We start from the raw sequence: 24,738 nt of genomic DNA on the forward strand, positions 1-24,738 counted from the left end.
TGAAGAGCATGAATGTCTTGCATATATGAGGAGGGAATAGGATACCCTTGGGTAAATCTGGCAAAGAAATACATTAATATTTGTAAAAAAAGCATTACAGTTGTGAGATATGTGGTTATATGATAGAGTTGTTCCCTGCTAACAAGCAAGTAGCTATGGTGTAAAACAGCTGCAAGGTGATAAAGTACCAGAGTCCCATATAAGAAGGCAGGATATGCTCCATTTACACATCAGGACTCATCCTGATAAACATGTGGCTGCGTGTAGCAGAAATACTCTGGTCTACCCTTATCTGGTGTCAGATAACTTAAAAGAGTATCTGCCCCACAGACAGTTCTTTTTTCAGAACAACAACCTTTAGGGCACAGGAATAATTAGTGTCTGCTGTCCAAAAGGTCTGGCCCATGACTACAGCTGGGCTTCTATGGCTTCATGTGGGCAAACAAGCAACCGGGTCAGAAGAGAGGGACAGAGCCTTCTTTAGATTAACTGTTAAAGCAGGGAGGTCCAGTATTTCCCCTGCAAGCAACTGGGACTGCCTCATGACTAATCACTGACTATGGATTGCTCACAACTCCAGAAAAGATCACACAAAGCCATTAGAAAAATGGAAACAGAACAAGTCACAAAACACAGGTTCACAAGGCTACACTGTACCTGGTAATTTTGAGGACACCAACATAGCTGTGCCCTTGTGCATAGTAGTTGAGTGTGGACACCTGCATCAGCTCAAAGTGATGGCAATCAAACAGTGAGAGTGGTAATGGTGAAATTACCTCTCCAATACTTTCCAATACTCTGTGTATGAGCTTTTAACATAGTTGTGATGCCACAGCCCCCACCTGGTCCTTTTAGTGGCTTGTCCCTAATGAGTTCTTATTATATCTCAGTGCACAGAAGCATCCTGCCCAGACATTGTATTGCTAAATTCTCTGGGCTTTCAGACAACCTGAGATGAAAGATAATTCAAGAAAGGAGAGTTATTTTAATGTTTGGAATCCCATATATTTAACAGCATTTCACTACATGTTATCACTCATCTAACACTGAGTTCTGTGTGAACTCAACAAAAGAGGAAAATAGGCAGAAGAGAAAAGAGAAAGAAGCAGGGTTTCTTCTGCTCATGCACATGGCAGCAAGGGGCTTCAGTCAGGCTGAAAAGACAATGGCCTAAAGGAGAAGACGTGGCTGACTACCAAAGACTGTTGTATACACGACACAGGCTTTGTACTCCTATTTCAGATGACAAGTAGAGTGGATGCTCAAAAAGGCTAGCAGTCCAGGAGAGGCAAAAAAGAGTGCATATTAGAAGATCAAACATTTGACAGCCACTCATATTGCACACACAACCTAGCTGATCACTGGTGTCTACAGACATAGTTGGTTTCAGTCTCCTCAGAACACACTTGAGTAAATACAAACAAATGAAGGAGATATTTGATTCAAGCACCTAAGGTAACAAGTGTCTGGTCCACACAAAAGCAGAGCAGATTTGATATCCAGGGAATGAATCATGACAGCTCTGACACTCAGATAGTGCCCCTCCAAGTGACGTCACCTGCTTGGCTGGTCCCCTCCTCCCCACAGTGTATATTAGTTTTCCTCAAACTGTCACTTTAGGTTCATTTCACTGCAGTTGCCAAGCTATTGTAATGGGGAAAAGGAAAGAGAAACTATCACAGTGAAGCAGCATGACAGTCTAAGTCCAGTAATCAAAATAAAGGAGATTTTATTTTTAAATCACCTCATTCACTTTCTTTTCAAGAAAGCATCCAAAAAACAAACAAACAAACAAACAAAACCAAAGCAAAAAAACAAACAAACAACAAAAAAACCAAAAAAAACAACAATAACAAAAAAACCAAACAAAACAAACAAACAAACAAAAAAAAACCAAATCCCAAAAACAAACAAAAAAGCCACCCAAAAACCTACTTGTAACTTTCAAGCCATGTGAAATAGGCTGTTTTACATACATAAGACTTAGCATTTTGCCACATGTTAATATTTATTCCTACTGAAAATTCACTTAGTCTAGCAAGGTCAACTCCTTTTTTTTTTTTTAAATATAAAGGGGAACAATACTTGAGTGGGAGTGTGGAGACCTCTGCCAGCTGCAGTCCCGTTTGCTTGCCTTCTTGCATTTACTCAAGGCTCAGAGGTGTCACTGTGTCTTCCCTAGGTAAAGATAGATCCATGAAGTCTACTGTGTTCACTAATACAAAACCTGAGCTGGCCTTAGCAGTAGTTAGAGCAGTATCATCTGTAACAGTACAAATCACCCCAGCCAGTTCTGCAATGCAAGAAGTTACTCAGCTTTCAGAGAGAGACAGAGTTCAGTTGTGCTGTGGCCATGCAATAGACTCTCATACAGTGCGATGCAGGGGCAGCACCAGGAATGTTTGAATTGAGCCACACATAAGAATTTCTTAACCTTCAAGGTACAGGTTCTTCATGGATGTTGACCAAACACTATGAAGAAGCATGCAGAGGGCAGGAAAGCTGGTGCTCCTGTTGAATCTGAGGCCTCAGGTAATCAAAACAGACAATAAGCATCACTTTTTTACATGTGACATATGACAACATATCTGAAAGAAAGTATAAAGCAAACAAACAACTGGCAAGTTGGACACTTTTGAAGGAAATGAGTGAAAAACTGGAAAAACATACTTATATTCTCCTACAAATATTAAATGTGTCTTTTTCCTGTTCAGTTTTCTATTGGTGCTTATACTAAATGGACTGAGTTCAATCAAAGGAAGCAGCAAAGGGTTTGTTAAAGAACTGGGAAGGAAAGATGTAAGACTGGCCCAGATAAGGAACCTCCCTCAAAACACTAGCACAGGATTTGTAGCTAGAAAGAGGGATTCCTTGTGTCCTTACCTGAGAAAAGGAAGATCAGAAAACACTGATCTGTTAAAAGATCCTGTCCTACAGACAGCAAAGCATTTTGGGCTGAAGTAGAAAAGACAGAGTGAGAAAAAGGTGTCAGCCTGGAAGATTCGGAAGCAGTCAGAACAGCCTTTAAAGCAAAGCAAGTTGTTCCTCCTGGCTCAGATGTGAACAAGACGGTGGTGCTGAATGAACTGTGGATAAACAGGGAAACTTTGGTATGTGGATGTGGGCGTAGACAGCCTGTTTTTTACTTTGGTATGCTGAAAAGTTGCTTGGGGGTCTTTTTAATGAGAGCTACTGTTCCAGGCTTCAAAAGATAAAGGATGGCCCATGCCTGGACCTGCAAAAGTAGTGACTGGTTGGTACTCATGGGATTTCAACATGACCTGAAAGCTGGTGGATTAAAGTATTCCACTCCCAGAGAAGTAATGACCTGAGACGGACCAAGTAGGAGAGGAGAGAGACATACTGGTTTTGATAGGTCTCAAGACATGGCAGTAGCTGTTAAAGACTAAAGAAAGGCAAGGACTGAAACTAACACTCAAAACCTTGTTTCTGGAGAAAAAAAGTACTACTCAGCATTTTATGAGAAAAAAAGAGGGATATTTATTTCTAAGACATTCTGAGCACTGAGGATGGATGGATGTACTGTCTGTATCTCATCCACTGATATTGTATTGACTCTTCCACTTATGTTCTCAGTGGTATATTCCTCTGACTTTGATTTGTATAGAAGTCTTTACATAGTCACAAATAACTATTGTACTGGAGAGGATAAAATAACATGATAGGGAAATATTGAGAGTATCATTATAAGCACAAATCTAAAAATCTTTTTTCCTATACTGCAGCTAGTAGGCTGCTCGATTAGAAGTTGTGTCAAATTGCTCACCATTGATTGCAAATGGCTTGCCAATTTTACTGATATGAAATGCTAAAGCAAGTGCCATTCACCAGTGGTGCAATAGACAAACTGGCCTCATGGCAGGCACGCAAATGTGCTCTTGTATTTACACAGAACCAAATCTGGTCAAATCTGAGGAAGAAAAGTACATGCAAATTCTGAGGTGTTTGTTTGATTTAATCATTGTGCCTCCTTTTATTGATGGTATATGCACAGGTGCTTGTGGCCAAAGCCTCATTTAAGCAAATGTAAAAGGATCTTAAAGTGAGTGGAAATGTGAAATCAGCTAATAGCTGACTGAATGATTAAAGGATATTCACTGAGCCACCACTTGTATGTACAAGGATCTGGACATAGACAGATTCATTCTCACATATTAAGAAAAGATAAAAAGGAAAACTCAGTAAATGAATTAAGAAACCTATCCTGTTGTACTAACAGATTTAAAGACAATTTATGGTCAGAGAATAGTTTACATGTGAATCAAGGGTTTTATGGCAAATCAATAAAAATAGTTTTATAAGCTGGTTGAAAAATCCTTCCCATTTACAAATGAAAGTTAAACAAGTCATTTCACAAACACTTGATAACCAGGAAGTAGTTTACTCACACCTCAATTACCTGATCAATTCTGCACTCACAGCACAGTGAAAACCTTTACCATCTGTGACAATCCCTTGAATCATCTTGAGTTCTGATATAGATTTGACTCAGCTCATTATAGAAGTCAGCACCCCAGAAAGCATCAGGAGGGTATTGAGAGCCCTGGCAGGTGCAGGCTCCCCAGCCTAGGATATGAGAAGGCCAGGAGTAAGCTGTACTAGCTAAAAGAGATGAATAAAAAAGCTCCTCCCCAGAGAGAGAGTATCCTCCTGTGTGTGCTTTGTGACATGCAGCCTCTCCTCTGGGCTTGGACTCAGCCCAGAAGGTTTTCAGCTGCAAAGTCTATGGAGTTTGCGCATGAAAAGTCTCCTTTTTGTCAGGCTCTGAAAACTGCCTGGATGTTCTCTGCCCACCTTTCTCAGTCTCCTCTGCTGATCAACTCCTGCTGGCTGGATTTTCTTCCCAGATTATCCCCCTCATTACAAAATCTTTCCCAGGAAGCACTAGCTGCCCTCTGGTGAGGCGAGTCTGCCACCCTTCCAGGAAATCCCTCGCCCACTGCAGCAGCCAGGACAGGACAGAGGTGGCAGCTTCCTCATTGCCTGCAGCACAGCCGTCCTCTTCCTGAAGGATCAAAATGTAATGATATACAGCAGACAAAAAGGGTGTCAACCACTTCATATTTCAAAAAAAATGTCATCTTTAAGGTTTATAAGATTAACGGTTATTTACCTGAAGCCAAGAAAGGAGAAATTTAGGACTAAATCAGAATCAGAAGTTATAATATTGAAATTGGTGGAAATATTCCTGACCAGAAGAGTAACCTGTTTTCCTGGCAGAAACAAGAAGGATTTCAGAAAAACTTAATTTAAGAGAAGGAGATTCTTGCATGGTTTTTTTCTTTGCTTAACTCAGGTCTGCCGTATACAATGGGACCTTTTTCTCTGTATTATTTATACTCTTATATAAATGCTAGGAAGGAGAGCATTTGTTGCACTGAGAATATCCATTTTTGGGGAATTGTATAAAACCCCATGGAAGGGAGAATGCAAATTAGAGCCCTCTTGTATGTCTATCTCTCACACAGGCATTATTCTAAAAAGGATTTCCATTATTTATTTTACGTATCTAGAGCTAAACACACTGATCCACTTGGAGAAGCAGGCAAAATCCACTGAAGTAAATGATTGTGGATCTACTTACAACAACAGTGAATTTGGCCCTTACATATACAGTTTTATTTCTCCTCTAAGCTAAAAATACCTTTATGTTTCAAGACTACCCTTTATTTGAGTTTACATCCCTTAGGACCAACACACAGCAAAGCAGTGAACAGGCTGGAGGGGCTTTAGTGAACAGAGACCTCACAAAATGTGATCACAATGTGCTTTACAGCTTGAGTAAATCCCAAGGGATCTCCCACATACAATTCCTAAATATCGCAAAGAGTTAAAGCTGTTTGTCTAATCCATGGAAATGTGAGGTTTGAGCACTGATAAATTTGGACTGCCAAGAATAAACTCACTTTAAAATAACAGTGATTTTTCTCAGAGAAAAAAAAATTATCAGAATAGATTTTTCTAAATTTCACACACAATAATTACTATGTATCCATTCTTGCTCCCCACACACAAAAATTGCTTGGAATAAGTTGTCAAAGTAAATTGCTTATTCTTTCATTATTGGTAAATTATTCTTCTTTTGTGGGCTCTTAGCTTGATAATTTAGGATACAATAATTTTCATTTACTTAGTGTCTGACAATTTTGGAATAAACTACTAAGCCATTTCTTTTAGAAACCTATTAGGTAATTATTATCATAAAGAGAATTAGTCTGGTCGAATTTAAGAGGAAAGAATTGATGATTATAAGATGGAGGTCATGAGAAAAGGAACTATGAAGTAAGGTTACTGGGATGTGAAAAATATCCAAGTCACAATAGACATTGCCTATATACAAACTTGACAGTATTTTTTCTTCCCTGTAAATCAGTAGTATTTTCTGTGAATTCAGCGTCATTATGCTAGCGGAAAGAAATCAGAATTATACTAACAAGATAGTGCTACTGAGAGGACAAGGTCCCCTTCTACTGGCCTATCATGAGCTTATTCTTCTTGCCTCAGGTGTTTGTGGATTTACCAGGGCTCTTAGCGTCCACCTTCAGAACACAAACCCCCACACATGGGAACTCCCAGTGGTAACTGTGGTCCTCTGACCTGTGCCTCGTCTACCAAACTTGCAGACCTGACTAAATAAATTCTCCTTTTGATAACAAAATTATCAAAGCACTGAACACCCACATCTTTCCAGTGGAGCCTATTCACAATTTGCTATATTGATACAGAATTCTTCAGTCTTTAGGAACAACCTTCACAGAAAAGGTGATGTGACCTCAAATATGCAGTAAAGACTGAACAAATCAGTTAGAAACAGCTTTTCCTTACTAGGCTAACTGTTTTTTTCCAACCTGACCAATTTCTCCCCCTTTCTGTGAAGGAGATCCCAGGTCTATGGAGCATCCTCTGTAGTATCTGGAAATAGTAGCAAAGACAAAGCAGTTATCAAAACTGTAAAGCAGACTCATGAACACAGGAAAGGTAAAAGAGGGACCAAAATGAAAAAAAAAAAAAAAAGGATATTGGGGAGGAAAAGATAGCTTGTTGTAAGGAAAACTCACTTAGCAATACAAATAATAAAAAGACCCTTCACATCCATGAAGGAAATTTAGTTATTTTTAAAAATAGAAAGCTCTTTGACAGTGCAGTGCTGCTGCCAATATGCATACTGTGTGCAGGTTAGTGAGTCCTTTCTTTGGGGAACAGCTCAGTTTCAGGCCTGTTGTTGGAAGAAAATCAATTTGTTGCTTGTGCAACATATATGTAAGAGAGATCACCTCTCTCTGTTGGGCAAGAACTTAGATTAAACAGACAGAATTACTTTAGTAGAGATTATTTCATACCTTCAGAGTATCCTGACAAAGATTTGACCCTGGAATTAGCTCAGTAAGATAGAGCATGGTGCTAAGAACATCAAGGTTGTGGGTTTAATCCCTGCATGGGCCATTCACTTAGTTGGATTCAGTGATCCTTGTAGATCCTTTCCAACTCAGAATATTTTGTGATTTGATATTTCAGGTAGAGGTGCCCTCCCATCTGGGTCAGGTTTTTACCCCACTTCACTCACAGCTCTGGTCAAAAGAGCTCTTCATTTTGCTCCAGCACATCATGGCATGCCAGGGAGTGTCGGAGAGGCAGTCACCCTGCAGTATATATATCCTGGGTCCCTTGCACATACTAACGAGAACATTTCTTACACTGCCTTAACACTGCAGCTGCACACAATCAGTAGGAAACACACCTATTTTCCTGCTGGGGACTGATTTACCAGGCATGTTTTTTTCTGCCAGCAGCTTTAGCTGAACTTTTTACTAAAATGCACTAACACAACACTTGAATGAATTTTGTACTAAACATTACTGGGTTAACTGCAAAAGTTCAGCAATGACAAAAGAAATATTTTCTGTATAAAAAAAAAAAAATACAGGGGAGGAAATCTGATAACAGGAGAGGTAGCTAGAAATGCTGAGGTTTTAAAAATGTAGTACTTTGATGAAGAAGGAGAAACCAAGTAACTGCTTAACTACTTATGATCTTATAGAAAAAGCAGAGGTCGTGGCCATGAAAAATAAGCAAATTATTATTTTGGCGAAACAATTTTAGCTTTAAGACTAAAGCATAGCCTCTAAATGTATGCATAGGACAGCATACACATGGTATATACAGCCACAGGTCTTTCTGTGGCCTTTGTTAGGTTTCCTATGACATTGAGGCCTGATCTTTGCTTGTAAAAAGCAGGATAGCATCCACTTAAGTTGCGTGCTACATATTACATCAAACAGAAATAAACTATCCACTTTGGCTCATTCACTGGTATTAAGATTAAAAAGGTGTACAATCATTTTTCTCTGTGAAACCAAAGCAATCATGAAGCAAAAATTATTACAAAGCTGGGAAAAAATAAAAAGATGGTTTTAGTACATGCATTAGCTATTTATTTTCTTTATCTAAATAGCAGTTGTAAATCTGAAAGTGCATCCAGACACTTTCAGAGAGAGTTTTGGAGAAAGTGGTGGCTAAGTCTCTTGCTGTTTTATCCTCTGAGTGAGACCATTGGGAAGTTTTCCTTAAAATAGGAACCAGAGCAGGTTTAACTGATGGTTAAAATTGTAACTCCATACAACTTTGCTGAAATTAAGCACAAATGGTGTGATTGTGAAAGTGAACAGAAAGCAAGAAAAATAACAAAACTTGCTTTGACTTTAGGCCAGCTGGACCGCACTGAAACCTTCTCTTGAGAAGCTACCTATGAATTGTTTCATTCAACAAAGAGGAACAGCAGCAGAGGCAGTGCCTTCTCTCCCCTCATCATCCCTGGCTTTGCCCAGGCATCACAGGATGGGGCAGGCATCACATGCACTCCTCAGGCCCCCTGTGAGGAAGCAGTCCTGGGATGGCAGGGTGTCCACTTGGTGGCCAAATGAAGCAGCCCTGTATTCTTAATGACCTGAGTGGCAGAGCCATGGAGGTTGTGTGGCCTGTCCAGCCCCGGTGCCTGGGCTGAGTCCCTGAGGCAGGTTTGGACCATGGTTCCCCCTGCACAAGTGCAAGGCACAGGCCTGGTGTCCCCTGGAAACTGCGTGACAAACACAATTAAATGCCCTGTCAGGTCCCTCTGCCTTGCAGGGAATAACCACAGTGATTACAAAGAAGCATTTCAGCATTCCCCTTTATTCCCTCGTTTGATCTTAGTAGGAATGACTCTGATAAAACTGACGCACAGTACCATTTTTGATAAAATACACACTGCCTGTGGAATAATGCTGTCCTGGCTGAGGCTCACTCATGAAAGCCCTTATCCTTTTGTATTTTCTAGCTTTCAAAACTTTTTTTTTTATTTGTCAGTTCAATTGTGTTGGAAGCTTATCCAGATGCCTCTATACTTGAAATAGAAAAAAAATATAAATTACTTTGTTAAGATGTTAGGCAGCACTGAATGTAGTTATCATTATTTGTGGCCTTTATATCTACATTACAATTTTGTCACAAGCTCAATGTAATATCTAGAAATTCCCTTAAAATAAAAACTAGTGAGTGTGTTATGAAATTACAGCCAGGACAGATGGCCAGATCCTGTCATTGGAAATAAAAGTAATGTTATAAGTGTATAACTCCATTGGGGAAATTGAGTACCATAATAAAGTAGACTTCCACTTTCTGCAATGAAATTCAATGACTGTTGAGGAGTTTAGGGTTTAGAAAATTGAAAAATGAAACCTTTGGTTTTCCGCTGCTGTTTGATGATGTGTAGCAAGTCCCTTTATGGACTGAGGCTAACATCCAAATAGTAACAAGCTTGCAGTGAATAGAGCCCACAGAGGATCAGCTACTAAATCTTGCAATAAAAGCTGTGTGATTTACAGTAAATTCCAGAGGGCTGACAGCACCACAGCTGAGGGCATAAACACTTCTTTCATGGCTGAAGCTTCAGTCAGCTCTGTCTGCTGTGAAGTACAATCGAGCAGTGAGGCATGCTGCTTACCAGCAATGACTTTGATAAATAACTAGGAAGTCCCACTGTTGGCTTAAAACTAGAAGTTGTTCAGTTGCAATTCTGCATTTGTCCTGCTTTAATGGGTATGGAAGTGGCTTTAGCTGTAATCTGTCAGTGATTGATTAGGCCTTCCTGGATCCCTTCCCTGCGCCGCTCCCAGCTCCCTGCTCTCCACAGTTAAAACAAAATTGGTACATATCTGACTGCCCTCTTATGAGGAAAGTAAACACTCTTAATTCTGCTCAAGTGAGTGTAAGTTAAATGTCTACAACCGATAAATTGTTGACAGACAACCCATCTTAACAACGAGGTACCTAACAGCGCAGGTGCTCATGCAACTTCCACTCACCACTTGGTTATGCCAGGGTTTAAAAGTCTAATCAGCGTAATTAATGCTTTTTATGCATAGGTACAAGAGCCATGGCTGGAGTGGAGCCTTGGATTCCTAACCAGAGAAGTACAGAGTTCCAAGGCTGAATGCGGATCATTCATTAACATGCTGTGTAAATTGGACATAATGTTAAACATGTGCACAAATGCCACAAAGCTACTCAGAAAAGAAGCGTAGCATTAACACAAGAAGCTCCAATAAGTCTTGAAATACTTGGTCATTTATTTTCTATTCAGATGCATCTGGGTAAAATGCAATATATAAATGTTCTACTCTGATTTGGAAAGGTATGGGAGTATTTTCCTTGTAATAAAGGCTCAGATCCATTCTTTTATTTTCAGTTGGAAAGAGAAAAATAAACACAAGCTAAAGTAATACTACATCTAGAGAAAGTTATTGGTAATAGAAAGCCAAGAATGTCTCTTTACCTTATATCAATATAAAGCATGTGAGAATTTAAACTGTACTATCTGACTTACATAAAAATTTCAGTGGATGGTGGGCATGATTCTCCATGCATGTAGATAAAGTATTATTGTGAGATTGTGTAAGCACAGACCTGCTAAGCAGCAGAGCAGTTCTTGCATTCTATATGCTGTTTTCCTGTGGTCTTATAATTGAATTACTACAAGCAAACTAGGGAATATAAACTAGGGAATATAATATGACACAGAGCTGCTCTATGATACTTAAGAAATCTCAGGGTAAATATTGGGTATGCATAGCCTTAAAATAGAGCAAACTTGAGTCTGAGTTCTTGAATCTGCCTCAACTGCCTCCACAACTACTAGGAACAAAAGAAAAGGAATTTATGGACTCACCTTTCCTCTGAAGCAGAATATTTCACTTTTAATAGAAAGAATGTATTGAAATCTCATTCTTGCATTACTTCAGATTTCCCTACCATCACAATTATTGAAAATCTTATTTATTTGGTTTTTTTACAAATCCATTTGTTTACTTGCATATGCCACCATGTTATTTTTCAATGGTTGGGTAAGGGGAGGAACCTCAGCTGTGTTTTTGACACAGATGCATCAGTGCTCATGCAAAGTGAACAGAGACATTTTTCTGGTTTACAGTTTGTTCAACACAGAAAAGAGCAGTGACTAGGGAGAGGGTGAGTTCATTCTATAATTTTGGGGAGGTATTTATCTGCATTCACTCATAAAGTATATTGAGTATATTTCTCAAGTTTTTATTGTCTGAACCACAAGACCAACAAACAAAGTAATGCTACAGAAAAAAACATCTTCTAGCAGCACGGTATGACTTGATTTTAACAAGGTCATTTTCAATGCTTTTTTAAAAAGTGATCAAGTATGATTTTTCATTTCTGAAACCATCCACTTCTCATTGCCTGACCTACATGCATTGAATTGTTCCAAAAGCATTATAAGGGCAATTATTGTTGCCTTGAACTTCTCTTGCCATGTTAGAATAACTAGAAATAAGACATGGGAGAAGGTAGTGTTTGATTAGCTTGAGTGTTTGTGAAAAGGGATTTTTGTTTCCCTAAGGATTTAGGAAGAATCCTACTCATAAGTATACAATCAAGGAGAGATTTGCATACCTGAGAAACAGCAGTTCAAGCACGAGAATGTGAGGTCAATCAGGAGTAACTAGTTAAGAAATTCAATTGATGGCTATTTTCCCTGTGCTTTTTTATACTTGTGATTTAATACCAGTTGATCTGAACTACCATTAGTAGCTGCTGAGAGAATCAAAAGCTTAGGTCAAATTCACATATTAGACTGTGAAGGGGAGTTATACTCCTTTAAGGTAAGTATTCTACATTTCTTTAAAAAGGACAGAGGTCTTTTTTCCCATTTAGAATGTCAGTCCCATAATAATTGCTTATTATATCTATCAAAGTTCTAGTAACTCTTATAGCATGTTTTTTAGCTATATCACAAGTGCTTTAAAAGCTAATAAAGTTACAGAAAAGGTGTGAGGATTTTGAGCTGTAATAAATTCTTGTAAAATCATTTTAGGATTCTGTCCAGAGGAAGAGGCACTGCAGAGAGGATATGGATCTCTGAAGCTCTGCCCACTGATTCAGCAAGAACTTACTGGTTTGAAGAATCCAATTTTTCCATGGTTGCAGATTCTAGGCTGGACACAGAAAGCTTATTTACATGAAACTGCTCACTCCTTACTTTATGTGCACTGTCACCTTTGTGTCTCTCATCCCAGTCCAGCAAAGCCAATTCTAAGAACTAGCTCTGCCAATAATCATGCATATTCAGTTGCTACTGATTAATGTTAAACCCTGAATTTTATTTTAAACCAAGTGCTATTCACAATTTTTCATGTCTCTTCTAAGAATGTAAGCTATATATGTGAAGCAGTTCTTACTGTTTAGTAACTGAATTATATTTTAAATCACATCATTCAGAAGAGTAAAGCATAATAGTGTAGCAAACACCATTTAATAGTGACACGTTTCATTTGGACAGCCACTTAATTGAGATATCTTCCAGGGAAACTGTTTAGTCTACCAACTGTAAATGGCAATGACTACTGCTTAATCAGAACCATTTTAGCATAAATTTCACTTAATAGGGAAACATTTGCCTGGTGACAAATACTTGAATAGTGTTTAACCGAGTGTTAAATAGTTATACAATTCTAGACTCTCCTTTTTAATTTTAATAGTGAAGTGCCAGATAAAGATTAGAGGAAAAAAATACAAGTTCAAATGCTGTAAATATCATGGTTCTTTCTCTGGTTTCATTTTTTCTGTTCTTGTTGAGCAGAGTGTTTTGTCATTGTAAAGCTTTATCAACCATTTTTAAGACTTCATCTCTTAAGTGGGACAAATAATCAGGAACACAGAACACTCATGTATAATCTCAGTAACAGATTTTTGCTGTCAACCTAGATAATAAGTTTAATAATAATAATAATAATAATAATAATAATAATAATAATAATAATAATAATAATAATAATAATAATAATAATAATAATAATGTTATAGCATGATAACATCTATGTGCCCTGCCAAAAAGGCATGTTGAGTCTCCACCACAACTATCTCCAAGAAAAGAAGGCAAAATTCAGTCCTAACATTGATATCCAGAGATCACTTGGTCATCCCAGAAATTGAACCAATATATGAAAAGACCACCCAGAACAACTTACCTGAATATATTCAAAAAGCTTACCTAAAGTAGTTATGACTGCACTAAAAAAAAAAAAAAAAAAAAAAGGCAACCCCCCCTCCCATTTCAAGGTCCTGTGAGAAGGACACTACATGTTTACTCAGGAATATATAACAGGTAGAGATGTTTCATAGTAAAATACACTTAATGAAGAAACCTTACTCCCACCAGCCAGTCTGTCATCTCTAAGTATATAAATATGGCAAGAAGTGTCTTCTTCTGTCATTTACTGTTTCAGGAGATATGTCATCAGGCAGTCCCTCAGGAATATGGCTGCTATTAATAATTATAGCTTAAGGATCCAATCTATAAAGGATTAAGCCCCTCAGTGAGAAGTCAAGAGGCACAAAGAACTATTGAAAGGCTGAGCACCATCCTGGATCAGGCCCTTCAGTACTTGTAGTAAGCACTTGAATCACTCTCATGATACAATACACAGTCAGTGCGATGCAGTAAATCATAGAACATGTAAAAGGTTTTCTTGAATAAATGGTTGCACTAATAATATCTCATTTAATTAGCAGAAAAACATATTGAAACATGTCGCAGAAAGCATGGCAGGGTAATCTCCACAATATACAACAGCTGATGAGTTAACTGGGTATTATGAAGATGGGTGACTATAACCCAAATATAGAGGTATCCATTCCAATAGGCTGTATGACAAGTAGCCCATTGTTTCATTAATTTCTACTTTTAAAAGTTAATTTCTTCACTTTTTACATAATACATTAGTCATGTATTATGAAAATTAACATAAAGGTGATGATAATGCATGATCTTTATATGCCATCTTATTAAAATGAAGCTATTTTTAATACTTTTAAGAGGCCTATCAGAAAACACAATTTATATCCTCAAAGTATATTTTGTCAGTTTCAAGTATAATTTTTGCATTCATATTCTTTTATGAATTTTAATGGAGACACTTAAATTGTAATTATTCCTCTCAGCTCAAATGCAGGTAACAAATGGAATTCAATCAGTGTTTGCGCATAATGACCATCATTAAGAGAGAAATAATAATGACATTCTCTCTGCATTAAACTTGCAGACTCTTTACACAATGATCTGAATCCCATTATTGATCTCCATGGAGATATGCAATTGTCACCTATTCTGCATAATATCTGAATGTTAAATACATTTGTTTGGAACAAATATTTTAATGAATACAGTCAGTTCCACTTAATTAACTATCTGATAACTGAATATTTTTGCTTAATAATTGTACATGGAACATCAAAATTGTCCTATTTTTTTAATCAAACGCACTTGAGATTAGACATAGGCACTAATTTAAATTTTTGTTAAATTTAAAATTTCCACTAGTTTTCTTTTAAGAATACATCTTAATAAAGTGTTCAAAAATCAGGTTTTTTCCGTCCTTTTAATAAACCAAGTGAAAGCTTCAAAATGGAAACATTTTCCTTCTAAAATATCTCTTTCTTTCTGTGGAAAGATATCTCACAAATGGGTTTGCTACCAAAGGTTGCTCATGAAGGTCTGAATATGGGCACTGAGCTGCCCTGATATCTCATGAAAAACAAGCATTGAATTATTTGTTTCAAGAACTGGATTGCTACAGATATCCAGATTTTGTATGCATACATAAGAAATGACGAGCTAAGAAAGTAGATTTTATATCATTTAGACCTACCAGCATTGAAAAAGACAACCACAGCCATTTTTTGCTCAGGTCAGCATTCTGAACTAAAAAAAAAAAAAAAAAAGAAAAAAGAAAACACGCTTAAATATAAATCAAAGAACTGAAGTTTTAGAACAACTGCTATCTTATTTTGCTAAAAATGTCTTACTTATTCTAAATTTAAAATTTATGGGATTTAGCTGTAATACAGATTGCTAAATTCAACCTTGTCTGAATAAATAAGGCACCTGAAAGTAAAGAGAATAATCCCACCTGGCATTCAAACAACCTACCTCTGGAGGCAGCCATCTTGTTAAAAAGAATACTTTTGGTGGCACTGGTGATGGGAGAGGCTAGTAAAAGTTGCCTTAGAGAAACGTATGAGAAATCCCAGAGTGGATAATTAAAAAATAACTTGGCCATAGGGGAAGTTTCTTCCCATTGTCAGTAGTCAGCTAATGCTGTGAAACATCAGGAGTCACATACTCTGTTTAAAGAAACACTGAAACTATAGACTTTTTCAATATCCATGTAAATGGCTATTTCTTTCTTAGGATACTGCTGAGGTGTCAGCCTCCATCATGTTGTTGTGGTTTAATGCCAGCCAGCACACAGCCTCACACAGCTCCTTGCTCACTGCCCCAGCAGTGAGATGGGGTAGAAAATCAGGGGGGTAAATGTGAGAAAACTCATGTGTTGAGGTAAAAACAGTTCAATGGGAAAAGCAGAAGCCACACACACCAGCAAAGCCAAACAAAGCATTTATCAACTACTTCCCAAGGGCAGGCAGGTGTTCTATTGTCCCCAGGACAACAGGGCTCCACCACACAGGGACTTGAGAAGACAAACACCATTACTGCAAACATCCCATCCTTCCCTCCTCTTCCCCCAACTTTATATACTAAGCATATACTCAGATGCATTGCACTCACTGCAGCCTTGGCACAAGACAGGAGGAATGAGCAAGGAAACTGGAAGAGCTTAATGAAAGCCTGTTTTCTAGTCCAACAGGATTCCTGCTTAGTGATGGAGTAAAGAAACCCCAGAAACCCCAACAGGCTGAATTTTTGAAAAACTAGTGTAGTTCCTTTCAACATAAATCGAACTGACGAACATGCAATCTTTTTATTTAAAGCTCAAATCAGATTTCTGTCAAAATCAGTCTATATACTTGCACCAGTTTCATGCAGTTAGAATAAGTGCCAAAGCAATGATGTTTCTAGTTCATGTTTAAGTCACCCACCCACTCATCGTGTCTTTTAAAGACTAAATAGAAAAGACTAAATAGAACCTATCGGTTTCTCTTCACATTTCCCACAAGAAATAGCAGACATACAGCAAAATTAGCAAAGAGAAAAGCAAAACCATTAAAACTAGATTATTTTTCGTTGGAAAAAAGACATTTTAAAAAAACTAAAGCAAGCCTTAAAGGTAATAGGAGAACTCGAAACAGTGTGCTTGTGTGCTTTATGCTTCCTCCTTCTTCGTCTTTCAGAATGAACAATCAAAGTGAGAAATTTTTTTTAGAGAGTACTATATACAGGATACTGGAAGATAAAAGAATAAAAGATTGTGAGACACTGAGAGAAGCACAGGGTAAAAATAAAAGTAGGCAAAGTTAGAAAGCCAATTTAAAAGTCATAACCAGAAAACAAAGACATTTAGCAGAATATTCTAGTTTAATCCTGCACAGAATAGTATTTGACCTGTGTTATTGAAAGCATTGCTTTAGTAGCTGCACCATATACCAATGTGTTTGCTAAGGACTATCAAAGCAGGATCTGCGTATACCATCATCTCCAGTCTGGGTGGTACTTGCAGTATTTGTATCTCTATATTTGATCATTCCCTTTACATTATACAGAATTCATGACATCCCATGGATGGATGCAGAATGTGTTTACTACACCACAACTCGATCATTATCTTGGGTGAACGGCCAGAGTGTGTCCCAGTACTTGCTCATTATTATGGGGGTTGCATACCAGTAATTGATCACTCTTCCAATACTGCACAAGAGCTCTTAGGGTGCACAGAGGAGGAATATATTCTGTATGTAGATTCTACATTTATTTTGTCTTGGACAGTGAAGTATACAGAGAGCGAATTATAAGATGCCTGTGTCCTCACTATTGTTTGTTGGGAGAAGAAACTGTTGTTTTGAGAGATAAAAATAAAACAAAGCATCCCAGAAGACTGAGCTATGACATGGCAAAAAGAGTAAATGCTTAGGAGAAAGAATGATCACATTGCTCAAGGAGTACCAGTAATGTAGAAGAAGGTAAAACATATCGATACACGTTTTTAAAAAATGCATAAGCAGAATGGAAAACAGTGTTATGGCTATGGCTAGAGTCATAACAGACAAAATACAAAAAAAAGATTAGAGTGGATGCCAAGGTGGTTGGGTAGTAATATCTTCACTACGCATTTTACATCAGAGGCATAAAGCAAGTCTATTAGATATACAGCTCAGACAGCATATTTGAATTCCTAAACTCTGCTCATAATCTTCCATCTACTCTAGGTAAGCCATGAGGTGAATAGTAGCACCACTGTTGATGACAGTGTTCCAAAAAATACATATTTGAATGTATTATTATCAAATACATTTATTTGAATTTTAAATAAATTGGTAACAGAGATCATTGTAGGTAATGGGGTGGGTGAAATCCTAGCAGTTTAGCTTGTGTTGCTGAGCATGAAAGGTGAACTGTGGGATTTTAAACTGACATAGTTTAAAAAGAAGAGAAACACACAGCACAAGAATTATTGTTAGCCAGAGATAATGCTGATATATCTTGGTAATCATTTGCACTAGATTAGGTCCTATCATTTATATAGAAAGAGAAAGAAACAAGCCAAGAAACTTTGTTTACTTTATTTGTTCAGTATGTTGCTTTTCAGGTGATTTATCCCTGTTACTAAGTTGGCTATTTGTCAGTCTGTAGGTTTATTTGTTTTCAATGTGCAGTGCCAAGACTGGCTAGGATGCCATCTTTACAGCATTATTTTTAATGGGTAGTAATCCCAGTATCAGTAATATGGCAATATATTTATAGACAGAGCAAAACAAGAAGCTAAAGTGTAGGGTGACATTCTGTTTGCACTATTATGCCAAATTGAGGCAGCAAGCAATGACCAAGAACTTGTCAACACTTCACTGCCTCTTCATTTGTCATAGCTACTATAACAGAACATAACAAACAAGTCACTTCTTGCCAGGTTAATTTTTTCCAAGGACAGATCTCCTTCATTAAACCTGTAAATATATTGGCCCAAGAAAAGGCCTTACAACAGTGCCATATTGCACTGCCTGGGGGAAGTATTGCTGAAAACAGCTAAAAAGTGAAGTCATTGCACAGTCATCACTTTTCAAGGCTACTTGTTTCTATAGCCAAAATACAGCTGAGGACAAGAGTCCCTTTCGGACTAACCAGGAATCTTACAGGAAGCACAGCTAGACAGGTGTTTTAAAAAAACAAGGGAAACGTGTATACCTTTTATACTGAAGCTTGAAAACAGAAGACAACTGGTATTTTTTGGAAAGTGGAAAGAGCCCAAAAACTATGGCTATGGTTAAATGATGCACTAAAACTAGTATTACAGATCCTATAAGTGAATTGTAAACACACTGAACACACTGTAAACACAGGACTAGAAAGTGCAGCTCCCTTTTAGCCAGAAGAAAAGTGTAATAATGTGTGAATTTTATACTGTTTTCTAGGCACTTAACAGAAAGAAACCTGAATCAAATGCATATTGCTGAGCATTGAAGCAGGACATAGACTGTGAAATCACAGCCATAAAAGACACAGTAAGTATAAGAAGTAAGCTTGGAAAGAGACTAGCTTGTGAAAGTCAATGCAGAAAACTTTTGCATGAACAAATGCTCAAAATCAGCAATGTAGCATTCCAGAGTCAGTAGAGTTTGTCCACTACTCCTCTTCAAGTGGCTGACACATCACTGACCGAACTCTAACACTTGTGAGTATGCAGCCAGCAAGTTATGAGAGCATCTAAAGGAAGACAGGCAAAGATGGTGTTTTCTTAGTAATCAATGAAGATATATATGTATGTTGTCCTTTGCATAGCCATGAGTAGAACTGTTCTTCCTAATTTTTAGCACCTCTCTAACACTTAATTCAAAGTTTTGCCAAGGACATGAGCTGTTTATTGCTTGAGTGTGCATTTGTTAGCTTTTGCAGTGACAGAAGAGTACTGGTGAGTTTGAAAACTAAGTGTCAAAGAAAAAATGAAGCACTGTTTATAAATTGGAAGCTAAAAAAAGAATCCAGAACAAAAGTATCCTGTGACATTCCACATATGCATACATCTTACAGAAATGTAACCTACTGAATGTAACTGGTCCCCATGCAAAAATAAGGCTGAGAATACTGGATCAAAGGGTTGGAAGAACCAAATTTGGACCAAAGTTTGGACACTTGCAACTTCAAATGCAAGGCAAGAGCTTAAAACTCAGTTCTGATCCATATCTAATGTGCAGTGTTGCACACAAAAGAAAACTCAAGGTAAAAACTGTTATCTCACAGTCTGTATGAGAAGGGTCCTGGCATGATATAGGTATTTATAAAAGGAGAAAATATAATTATTGTATTTCTTCTGCTTTTCTCCACTGTTGATTATTTTGCCCAAATCAAAAGTCAAAAAGAATTATCTGACTGCCTCTTTTCACACTATCTACAGAAAATGGAGCCCCTTTCGTGAAAGATAAACTGTTTTTGAATCCTTCTCTCTGGGGAGAACTGGCAATGCTTTATATTTAGGTGCCAAACCCCCATGAGATACAATTGCAGAAATACTTTTGTTTTAATTAGAAGTGCACTTTTGAAGCACATCAGTTGATCATCCTCACTAACTACATTTTACATAGCAAAGTACATTAACCAAATTTTGTTTGACTGACACCAAACCTGAACATGCCCTACAGGTCCCCAGGCATTGTGCCCCACCTACTAATGGGTGTTCAGTAATTGTGATCAGACCAGGGCAAGTACAAAGCAAACACCCTGAAGTGTATAGGGTGGACACTGAATTCTCAGTCTCACCTGTTTTGCTTTGTAAGCCCATACCTATTGCATTGCTTTACCTGCTATTTAGATGCAGCCAAAATCTTCTCTGTACTACCCATGCTAGAATCCCTTGGATTATCATGTTATATATTGTATTATTGCAACTCTTCGCTGTCTAGAAATTAAAAACGGATGTTTCTTACATGCTGTTTCTTTACTTGTGGTACAGTAATTATCCAGGTTTTTTAAAGCCACATTCAGTATGTTTCTTCTAATTTCATTTCAAACATTGAATGCATACAGTCTCCCAGAGCTGCCACAGAAAATTAACCCCAAATTTCTGTGACTTCTCCATTAATCCATCAAACCAGCAAAAATCAGTGCATTTCCTCCATTGGATATTTCCTATGAGGTTTTACTTTGAAAGTATATTCAGTCTTTCTACTTTATGTTCACTCACCCTAAAGAAGAGGAGACTGAGGGGAGACTTCATCCCACTCTACAACTTCCTCACATTCATAATGTCTGTATATTTTATCCATATATAACAAAGACAAATTATTACAAATGAATGAATGAAGTATTTAAGAATTACAAAGAATAGTTACTATTATTACAAATGACAGTATTCAAACTTTCATAAATGTTTGGACTTTTTGTTTTCTCAAACAAAAAAAATTGGGAACTATTGGGAAAAATAGTTTCAAAACTTTTAAAGTCTGCTTAGATTTTGACATAAGCAATTCAACAATATGAGTTGATAAACTGAGTTAGAACTAGTAAGTTTAAGTAAACTAGTTGAAGTAGTAAGTTTTATCCCTAGAAAGGATGCCAGTAACTGGAAGTCTATGGTAGGAGTTTAACGGGCAGATGAATCCTCTCCAAATCTACACTTCTGTGCCAAAGAAGTCCTTAACACACACTTTCCTGGACAGGTATCTTCACGTGGCTCTAGAGAAGTGTTAAAAGACAGAGAACCACCAGCAGCTGACTGACACACATGAAAATCCAAAAGGAGGTAGTATTGAAAGCAAGCATCAATTTATACAACTTTGTGACCATACTTCTAAATCCCCAGGGGAGGTATTCCATTCCTTGCTTTTCTACACCTTTTCCCCCACAATAGTTATATAGAGGGATAAACTAAATTACATTATTCACCATTTAGCTTAAGCTACATTGTAGATATATACATTCATCTCAGAAATGGTGTAACGCAGAAGTTTATACTCTAGTTTACCTTCCAATAATTTCTATATATATCTAATATCTAAAATGAGATTATACATTTCTACTAGTTGTCTAGTGTTTCCAAACTTGAACAAAGATAATTCTGGACAAGGAAAAGCAATTGAGGTTAACAAGTCCTGCGTTAGCTGGTCAATAGTCTGAAAAATGGAAGTTACAAATCTGATGATAAAGGTTGTCTCACAAATTAATTTTTCTAATAAATCAAATAACCACATTCCCCAAAGACATCACAAAACTACAGTTCAACATCCAGAAGTGAGTTTCCAAGCTATTCATGAGTGACTGCAAGCTCTCAAAGCATTTTTCTTGCCTAGATCGATCTAACATCTGGCGATGACCAAGTTAAGTTATTTTGTCCAGTTACTGTATTCTTACACTTATTTTTAAAAAAAATTATGTTGAACACCTTCTATAATAGGTCTCTACAAGCAAAATTCAAAAGTTGAGCCTGTTTAACATTTCAGGATTTTCGTAAATACTGGTTTTCTTTTTCAAATCTAAATTCCAGTGCCAATAAATTTTATCTTTATTCATTTGGCATTTTATTCCATGAGGCACTGGAATGTGTTTGTGACTGTCAAACAAGAACAAATAAAAGCTCAGTTGTCTATTTATGCATCAAAAAGAGAAGCAGATAATGTAATTCACAGGAATACACAGAACAGATGACTGCAAGAAATGATAGTTTGCAATAGCTGTGATCTTTGGACAAAAGAAGCTCAGATTTTCAAGTAGAGATAGTAATCCTCATTAGACTAGCAGCCTCAGGGAAATCCTGTCTATAAGGTATACCATGGAAATTTATTAAACCCTTTTGGAAATATTTTTATATTTGAAACCAGAAAGTGTTCTTATCTTGCTAATTGAAAACCGAAGGACCAACCAAACCCAAGAGTCAAAAAATCATGGAATCTGATAATAAAATTATATGCTATTACACTAAAATTGTATTTAGAGACAGCTCTACAAATGACACATGTATTTTTACTCTAATTTAAGCAAAACAGAAATCTGATTTTGGTAGTTCTATGTTAAAAAAAAAAAGCCTATAATTCTCCAAATATGAAAAACTTGCAAGCACAAACAGCTTTACTAAGATAGTAGTGCAGCCTTGAAAACTTATTGTTAGTGACAGATCAACGTTTTCAAGCAGGGACAAAGTAAATCCATTAGATGAAAAACGTCCATCATTACCTATTTTTAGAAGTAATAATAAATACAGTCATTATGATGATGAATAACTAATGAAATAGCAGGCGCAGGAAACAGTATTGCAAAGCTTTCAAGAAATTAGAGTCAGATCCTGGAACTGTAGGTATTACCAGTTTGTGTCTTATTTATCTACTGACTTCAGTAGGACATTTCAAGTACTGCATATTCCTGAAGCTCATTGTAAAAAAAAAAGTAACAAGATAGAAGGAAAAAAAAAAACACATTAGACTACACATCACGTCACGTTATAACCCAGCCAATAGAATATAGAGAACATGTAATAAATTTTGCTAAGAGAATTGCCACAGACCCTATTGTTTTATTATTATACAGAACTAAAATGTGTTCCACAATTAAAAGCACTTCAAATAATCCTTTAATAGAGGGGAGCCTTGCACTCTCCACTCTCCCCAGGACTTGCTGAATTCCATTTATATTTCTAATCAGGCATTACATAGATATAATAAAATGTGATAAATGGAACATACTTTGCACTGATTAATTTATCAACAAAATGGCATCAGTATGCTTTCATTTACTATGTCAGCATAGTGACTAAAAGCACTGAAGATATTTTCCTATCCCTATCTCAAAAAATATTGTAAGGGTTTCCAAATTTTGAGCAATTTTTCAAAAGTCACTCTCCAGAAATTGACAATTATGGAGCCACAGTGCAAATCTACAAACTTTTGGAGATACAATCTTCCACCTCTTTTGTGGTTTTTAGCTTTCTAATTCTCTTTAAATACGTACTTGAATATCTAACAGGTACCAGGGTGTTTGCCTCAATGACAGACACGTGTTTTTTAAGCATAGATGAAGTACAGAAACATTCAAAGTCTGAGCAATATGTTCATCTTCAAACTAGGATTTTATAAATTACCTGTTTTCAACAGATTTGTTTCCAAACTTTTTTTCAGAGGAGACATTTCATTCTCCAGTCAGGCTTAAAGTCAATTTCTGGTTCTAGCACCATTCAGTTTCTTCTGACTGTTTGAACAACAAGCTTTAGCTTTATTTACTAGTTGTCTCACCTTAGGAGTGCATACAATAACAATTCATTGGATAATGAAATATTAAAGATGGTATGGTTATTCTACTGAACATATAACAGGGTTGATTTAATTTAAATATTTCTAAAAAAATTTTTTTAAATTAGAAAACACTACATGAATGTCTCTAAATAGAATTAATTTTGAGAAACAAATCAACAGTTTTTAAAGACACTGATATTTTTTTCAAAATTTATGGGTTAATATATAATGGGTATATTAATTTTTTGTTTACTGTCTCTATCTAGCCCTTAAATGAAAATGCTTTGAGTAGCATATATCTCAATATGTTAACCTGAAGTATGAATGAATGTTGTCTTGGAGCTAATACCATTATCTCATACACTGTATACATTTAGCAAGTTTCAATGATATCACTGCCTTTTTCCAAACATTAATATTAACATTAATCTGAATGGCATCTCTCCAAACTTAATTTGCTTTTAAACAATCCTGTAGCATATGTACCTTCAAGTCTGAATCATGGAAACATTAATAGTCTCAAGTTTGTTTGTCTTTTGCACTTAGGCAGTTCTCAGATAGGTGGAAAGGTGGGCGAATCTGGCCATCTCCCAAGAAGTGACATTTTCTTAGTCAGTTGAATGGAATACAGAGGCCTTCATCTCACTCTAAAATCAAGGTCAAGAAGATTAACAGAGTAATGTTATACCCTTTTGCTAGGAAGGGCTGTATTTCTGACCCAGACGGAATATTAAAGATATTTTGTGCTATGCAGTTAGTAGAAAAGCACTCTCAGGAAAATTTTATAACCAGTGATGGGAAGATCCCTTGACCATGAAAGACCTTGTAATGATGGGTGGACTCTCTATAGGATGTCAAAGAAAGAAATAACATCTTTAAGGCTGTCCTTATTTTAACAAGGCAGATTTTTCTTGGACCTTCTTGGGCCTCTGAAGAGTTTTAAAGGGAAACTTGGGAGCTGCCAGCCTCAGAACAAACCAGTTTGCTAGA

The 24,738-nt window shown here is 36.9% G+C and overlaps 2 protein-coding genes across 2 annotated transcripts in view; both read right to left on the bottom strand.

Moving 5' to 3' along the window:
• Nucleotides 1-24,738, bottom strand: part of FIGN (fidgetin, microtubule severing factor) — a 342,028-nt gene that overhangs the window by 132,935 nt on the left and 184,355 nt on the right. The window contains exon 3 of the mRNA XM_051787262.1: nucleotides 15,231-15,283. The gene's annotated coding sequence lies outside the window, so the exon portion shown is untranslated. The remainder of the gene's footprint in view (nucleotides 1-15,230; nucleotides 15,284-24,738) is intronic.
• The window catches only part of GRB14 (growth factor receptor bound protein 14), a 298,766-nt gene continuing 288,824 nt past the window's right edge, over nucleotides 14,797-24,738 (bottom strand). The window contains exon 14 of the mRNA XM_051787279.1: nucleotides 14,797-15,283. The gene's annotated coding sequence lies outside the window, so the exon portion shown is untranslated. The remainder of the gene's footprint in view (nucleotides 15,284-24,738) is intronic.

The sequence above is a fragment of the Manacus candei genome, unplaced genomic scaffold (assembly GCF_025592945.1).
Source record: "Manacus candei isolate 608988 ecotype Guabito, Panama unplaced genomic scaffold, ASM2559294v1 h1tg000023l, whole genome shotgun sequence".
Lineage (NCBI taxonomy): Eukaryota > Metazoa > Chordata > Aves > Passeriformes > Pipridae > Manacus > Manacus candei.